We start from the raw sequence: 7,157 nt of genomic DNA, 5'->3' as shown, positions 1-7,157 counted from the left end.
TTGAAATAGTTGAACTACACCATAGAATCACTAAGAAAATAAAGATAATAACCATCTCTAGTGTATACATTAAACAAAAAACCCCTCAAACTTTGATTAAGAACTAAATTCTAGCACATTTAAACAAAAAAACCTCAAATTTGATAAGAACTAAAGCAACAATTTCAGACTATCATTTTGTATTTCTACTAATGAATCTTCTAATCTTGTCAAACAACCAAGAAAAGAGTTTTTTTTAACTAAAAGAATTCGATTGAGATATAAAAATACATAAACCTGTAATGAAGAAGGGAAAAATAGTACCTCTAACCCCTCTTATCCTCTGACGGAGCTTCAGCGGGTGGTGGCAGTGGAGACGGAGTCTTGACGGAGCTTCAGCGGCGCCGCTGGTTGGTGGCAGCGGTGGGTTTGGGTGGGGGAAGTTTGAGTGAGAGAGAGAAGAGAGAAGGAAGAAAAGAAGGAAAGGAAAAGAAAGAAGTGCGCTGGTAGGGTTTTAAAAAATATTTCCGACTGAATCAGTTGCTAATTTGGTAAAAGCAGTCAACCGCACTTTACTAAAATTTCCGACCGAATCGGTCGCTACTTTTTTTAAAAAAAAAAAAATTATTTTCGACCGAATTGGTCGCTAATAGTGGCGCGGAATTTTTCGCCAAAATTTACGACGGATATAGACGGAATATTAGTTGCAACTATTAGTAAAAATTGAAAAATAAATTTTTATGTATTTTCCGACTGATTCCGTCGGAAATTTCCGACTACTTTTTTCGGTCGGAAATTTCAGTCGGAAATTGGCCGTTTTTTAGTGGTGCATGGCACGTATTTAAGTATAAAAATTGGAACTTTGAAATGTAAATTAACTACATAATAATAAAAGAGAAAAAGAAATTGACCCCTAGTTGCTTGTTTATAAAGCTGGCCATCCATTTGAATTAGTAGCGTACTCTTTCAAGTAATGAAGATGGTTTTCGATTAAATACCGATAAAGCGGAATGTTGGTCCAAGTGAAGTTTGTTTTGATGATTAACAAAGGAACTCAATCATGAACCAGGTTCAGACATAGTGTACACAAACACGGGCAGATTCGAGCATAAGGGATGCACGTGAAGGAGATAAGCTTAAGTTGCTATATCTGATATCCTCTTATCAAAAAGGTTGCATAAATAATAAGGAGAAGGACTCCTTACTCGAGAGAACTTTATCAAAGATAAGGGAGGAGTTAGAAGTTGAAGATAACTAGAACTCTTCCACCAATTAGAAAGAGTATAGCATTGGAACTCTAGTTATTTCCTATTCTACTAACTCTATAAATTACATGATGTTCTCACTTTACAGGTACACACAAAAGCTGAAGTTAAACGTGAGTTGAGAGCAAAATAGCAAGGCATTTTGCAAGCAATTCTTGTGTGATTCAAGTGTGCGAACCTGTAGCTACATGAACCAGATAGAAGAACCAGTTCCAAGTGTCTGTCTTTTATTCTAGTTCAATTGTAGTAGGTATTTTCAATTTGTACCTTTCAGTTTTATCTAGAAGCAAGTGTATTAGGTACTCTGAGTATTCAAGTTACAGTTAACTTGAAATTGTCGCAACAGTTAGAGGCTGGTTGCCACTATGGGATTAGAGGTAATCCTTAGGTTTACAAAGGATTTTGTAAATGTTGTTTTGGCTTAGTGATTTAGTAAATTGTTGGAAAAAATCCTACTGAGTAGTAGGTCGTGGTTTTTCACCTTTTGAGCCGGGTGTTTTTCATGTAAAAAATACNTTACGAACTTACTCGAGCGATCAAATCGCCAAAATAACCTCAAAATCATTGGATCAAGCCTCAAAATCATCATTTTCCTTTCAAACTTCATAAACTTCAAACTTTAGATATTTAGGTCCGAAACACGTCAAACGACGTCCGATTTCGACCAAACTTTACAGAAAGCGCTCAACACATATTTAAGACTTGTACCGGGCGTCGGAACCAAAATGCGAGCCCGATACCACAGTCTTTTAATCAATTTTCATTCTATTTTCCTTAATAATTTCAGAAAAACAATTTCACAGAAAAATTTATTTCTTGGGCTCTAGACCTCGGAATTCGACTCCGGGCACATGCCCGAGTCCCATATTTTTCTACGGACCTTCCGGGACCGTCCAATCTCGAGTCCGGGTCCGTTTACCAAAAATGTTGACCGAAGTCAACCTTAAACATATTAATATCAAAATTCTTCAAATTTTTCACAGAATTCACATATTTCAACATAAAAGCTTTTCCGGCTACGCGCCCGGACTGCGCACGCAAATCGAGGCAAGTAAAAATGAGGTTTTCAGGGCCTCGGAAGCACAGAATGAATGAGGAAACAGGTGATGACCCTTTGGGTCGTCACAGTGGCAGCGGTGGGTTTGGGTGGGGGAAGTTTGAGTGAGAGAGAGAAGAGAGAAGGAAGAAAAGAAGGAAAGGAAAAGAAAGAAGTGCGCTGGTAGGGTTTTAAAAAATATTTCTGACTGAATCAGTCGCTAATTTGGTCAAAGCAGTCAACCGCACTATTCTAAAATTTCCGACCAAATCTGTCGCTACTTTTTTTAAAAAAAAAAAAAATTATTTCCGACCGAATTGGTCGCTAATAGTGGCGCAGAATTTTCCGCCAAAATTTACGACGGATATAGACGGAATATTAGTCGCAACAATTAGTAAAAATAGAAAAATAAATTTTTATGTATTTTCCGACTGATTCCGTCGAAAATTTCCGACTACTTTTTTCGGTCGGAAATTGGCCGTTTTTTAGTAGTGTGTGCAAGGATCCTCCCTTCTCAGATGCCCGGGCTTTCTTTCCTTTTTCGCTCTTCTTTAAGAACTTTGCGGTAAGCCATTGCCTTTGCAAATCATCCCATAAATTCTGAAGCAACCAGCCAGGCTTCTGGTTCAACCGCCTAGCTTTGGAGAAACAATGGGACAACCACTTTCGAGCTTTTAGATGGAAATTTGCAGCCACTTCCGCGCTATAGCGGTGTTCCCATACACACTTGCTCTGTATTTCAAAAGTCAAGTATTATATGGAAATATCATATTTAGATGGAAATATCATAAAAGCTATATTCGATATATTATACTTAGCTTTTATTAGCTAATAATTATTCAAAAGTTAAGTGCATTAACTGCTGATAATATAGTATATTAGTGCATTAGGTAATATATATAGACTTCCCAGTAAGCGGACAAAACATCATCTCAAATATTCCGGCAAGAGGATTACTATAACCACATTAGCCCTAACATCTAACCACCACAGCTATAACAAACCTATTACNCTTGTGTGATTCAAGTGTGCGAACCTGTAGCTACATGAACCAGATAGAAGAACCAGTTCCAAGTGTCTGTCTTTTATTCTAGTTCAATTGTAGTAGGTATTTTCAATTTGTACCTTTCAGTTTTATCTAGAAGCAAGTGTATTAGGTACTCTGAGTATTCAAGTTACAGTTAACTTGAAATTGTCGCAACAGTTAGAGGCTGGTTGCCACTATGGGATTAGAGGTAATCCTTAGGTTTACAAAGGATTTTGTAAATGTTGTTTTGGCTTAGTGATTTAGTAAATTGTTGGAAAAAATCCTACTGAGTAGTAGGTCGTGGTTTTTCACCTTTTGAGCCGGGTGTTTTTCATGTAAAAATACTTGTGTTCTTTACTTTCCATATTTATTATTTACACACTAGTAGTATAAGGAACACATAGAAGAACCATGTCGTTTTATAATCTGTGCACGCAAAAATTGGACACCACAAAAATCACTCCCCCCCCCCCCCCCTTGTGTGGCATTGAAGTATAAAACATCAATTGGTATCAGAGAGGATTACCCTTGAAGAGGCTTACACCTTAGGAGAAGATCAACATGAGTGCACCATCTGAAAACTGGAAAGGGCAATCCACTGTTAGGCCACCACTCTTTAATGGTCGGTACTACTCTTGGTGGAAAAACAGGATGAGAGATCACATTATAGGAGAGGACTATGAGCTATGGGACATTGTCACCGATGGTCCATTGGCTACCTTGAAGAAAAATGCTGAAGGAGTAGATGTGCCAAAGACTAGAGCTGGTTGCACTACTGAGGACTTGAGGAAGTGGGAGAAGAATGCGAAAGCCAAGAAATGACTTGTTTGTGGACTTGGTCCAGATGAGTTGTACCACTACTAAGCAAATTTGGGACACACTGCAAGTGGATCACGAAGGAACGCCTCAGGTAAAGAGATCTAGAGGAACTTTACTGTACTCTCAATATGAGAGTTTTGCTATGAAGGAAGGAGAAACCATTCAAGAAATGTACACAAAGTTCACTATGCTGACAAATGAGCAAAAATCTCTTGGAAGGATTATTCCTGAAGAAGAAAGGATAGAAACAATATTGACCAGAGTTTTACCTATCACTTGGGAGAGTAAAATGATTGTTATCTAGGAATTAGAGAAAATTTCCACTCTCTCACTGGATGAATTAATTGGAAATCTTACTGCCTATGAACTTAGGAGACAGACCATGAAGATGGATGTACCTAAGAAGGAAAGGAGTTTATCTCTCAGAATTACTGAAGGTTCTGATCCGGAATATAATGAAATGGTTATTATCACCAAAGACCTCAAGAAGTACCTAAGGAAAGGAAAGTGTTCTTCAAGAAGTAGAAGCTACAGCAAATCAAAAGCTCCTGAGAAGCAAACCAATGATGGCTGCTAAAATATGGAAAGACTAATCACCACATCAAGAACTGTCCCTCAGTGGGAAATTAAATGGAAGAAAGAAAGAGCTAAACGAAGGAACATGTTCAACCCAAGACAAGCAACATCAAAAGATCAACAAAGGCTATGGTCGTTGCTTGGAGAGATAGCTTAGATGAAAGATCAGATGATGATGATGATGATGATAATGATGATGATGATGATGATGATGAACGATCACTTATGACTATTGGAGAATCTGATGAAGAAGCTGAGGTAAGTGCTTCTCATCTCAAAGACGAATAAATTTTTGTCTAAGGAAAGGTTATCTGAGTTGCTCCTAGAGCTAATTGATAAATCTAAGGATGTAAATAATGTAAAGGAACAGTTGTCAAAAGAGAGTGCAGTTTTAAAAGCTAAGTGCAAAAACCTGGAACTTAGGGCTAGTGAAACTGAAAGTGAAAATGTTGTGTTGAAGAATTAGGTTCATGAACTTGACACAACTGTCCTAGAACTTAGATCTGAAAATCTAAAATTAAAATTAGGGATAGGTAAAAAGACAATTGATCACACACAACTCACTTTAGAAGAAAATGTAGGAAAATAAAAGATGAGTAGTACAAAAGAGATGAGCAGATAACAAGTCTAAAGGAGGATCTAGGCAAAGTCAAGCATGAGCTAGACAGAACCTGTAAATGGGACAAGTCATCCGATGCACTTTCGTGGATATAAGAACACCACAGTAGCAATAGAAGAGGACTTGGCTTTGGGAACCCTACACCTAAGTTGGATCCCAAAAGCAAGTACATTACACTTCCTGAGAACAAGATTTGTACACACTTTGGTAAAATAAGTCACTCTAAAAGTGAATGCACTGCAAAAGAAAAGGCAAGTCAAAAGAACAAAGAATTTGTTCAAGGAAAAAATAGCTTACCACGTTGGGCTAAAAAGAATTTGATTCACCCTTTTGCCTATAAAAAGGGACCCAAACTAGTTTGGGTTCCTATGACTAACCCCTGATTTCCTTTTGCAGGTCCAAGTGAAGGGGAGCAGCCAAATATAGTACATGGATAGTGGCTGCTCAAAGCATATGACGTGAAGCAAGAACCAGTTCCTTTCACTTGAGGACCTTAAACGAGGTAATGTCTCCTTAAAAATGGGAAAAAATGTGAGATCATTGGGGTTGGCAAGGTAGGTAATACAAACTCTCACTCTATTGAGAATGTCTACCTGATAGATGAACTGAAGTACAGTCTAATAAGTGTATCACAACTGTGTGATAGAGATAACATGGTTGCATTCACCTCTATAAAATTCTTTGTGATTAATCTTATCACTGACAAGATAGTTTTGCAGGGAAAAAGAATGAACAACATATATATTGTGGATCTGTCCAGACTAGATAATGAACTCACTTATTTAAGTGTGTTGGATAATGATCCCCTCCTTTGGCACAAAAGACTTGGACATGCCAGTCTAAGTCAACTCAACAAACTAGTCTCTAAGGACTTGGTGATAGGACTGCCCAATATTAAGTTCAAGGAAGATAAAGTTTGTGAGGCTTGTGCAATGGGGAAGAAGGTAAGATCCTCTTTCAAAAGAAAGAAAATGGTAATAGGGAGTTTTCTCCCTTTGGAACCCGATGTCCTGCTTGTTCCCACTGTTGTTGAGATACATGGCAGTGACAGCATCTGAGGACCAGGTCCACTTCAGAGATTTTCAAGATCATTTCTTACTTTCTCCAATTCAGCTTGAAGTTGTTGATTTCTCTCGAGTTCACTGCAGAGACTGGTTTTCACAACAGTTAACTCCTTTTCAAGCATGATGTGCGTCTCACTGGCTACTTCCTTCCTTTTCCCAAGACTTACATTCCTATGTTCTCTATTGAGTCCCTCAATGGTTTCCTCTAGATCAGTGCATATTACTAACAGGTCATCCCTTTCCTCTTCAGTAGATGCAAATTTTTCTTCTAAGGTGTGTTTCTCATTGTTAAGGTCTTCTATTGTTTCTTTTAGATCAACAACTACTACCATCAGATTGTCTCTCTCATTTTCCACACTAGTTATTCTTTCATTCAAGGCTTCCTTTTCTTGTTGAAGATTAGCTATGGTCTCATTTAAGTCCACTACATAGACTACTAGATCATCTCTAGATTGCTCTGCCTCTCCTAGTTCTACAGTCAGGATCTCCTTATCACTTATAAGGCTATAATAGGCATCAATTATGACATTAGATAAAGACCTCAGCTTCTTAGAAGAGTAGGATTTCAGATTTCTCTGAACATCCCTGAAGTTTACCTCATCGTATTCATCATCATCATCATCTGACTGAGCCATCAATGCAAAGGTTGAGTCATATTCAGCTGATATTTTTCTCTTGAAGTTCTTGGAGAATTCTTGCTTCAAGAGAGGATAATTTTTCATGAAGTGTCCACCCTTTCCGCACTTGTAACAAAGATCATTGTTCTTTGATC

This window comes from Nicotiana attenuata, chromosome 10, assembly GCF_001879085.1.
Source record: "Nicotiana attenuata strain UT chromosome 10, NIATTr2, whole genome shotgun sequence".
Classification (NCBI taxonomy): Eukaryota; Viridiplantae; Streptophyta; class Magnoliopsida; order Solanales; family Solanaceae; genus Nicotiana; species Nicotiana attenuata.
This window is presented reverse-complemented; position numbering follows the sequence as displayed.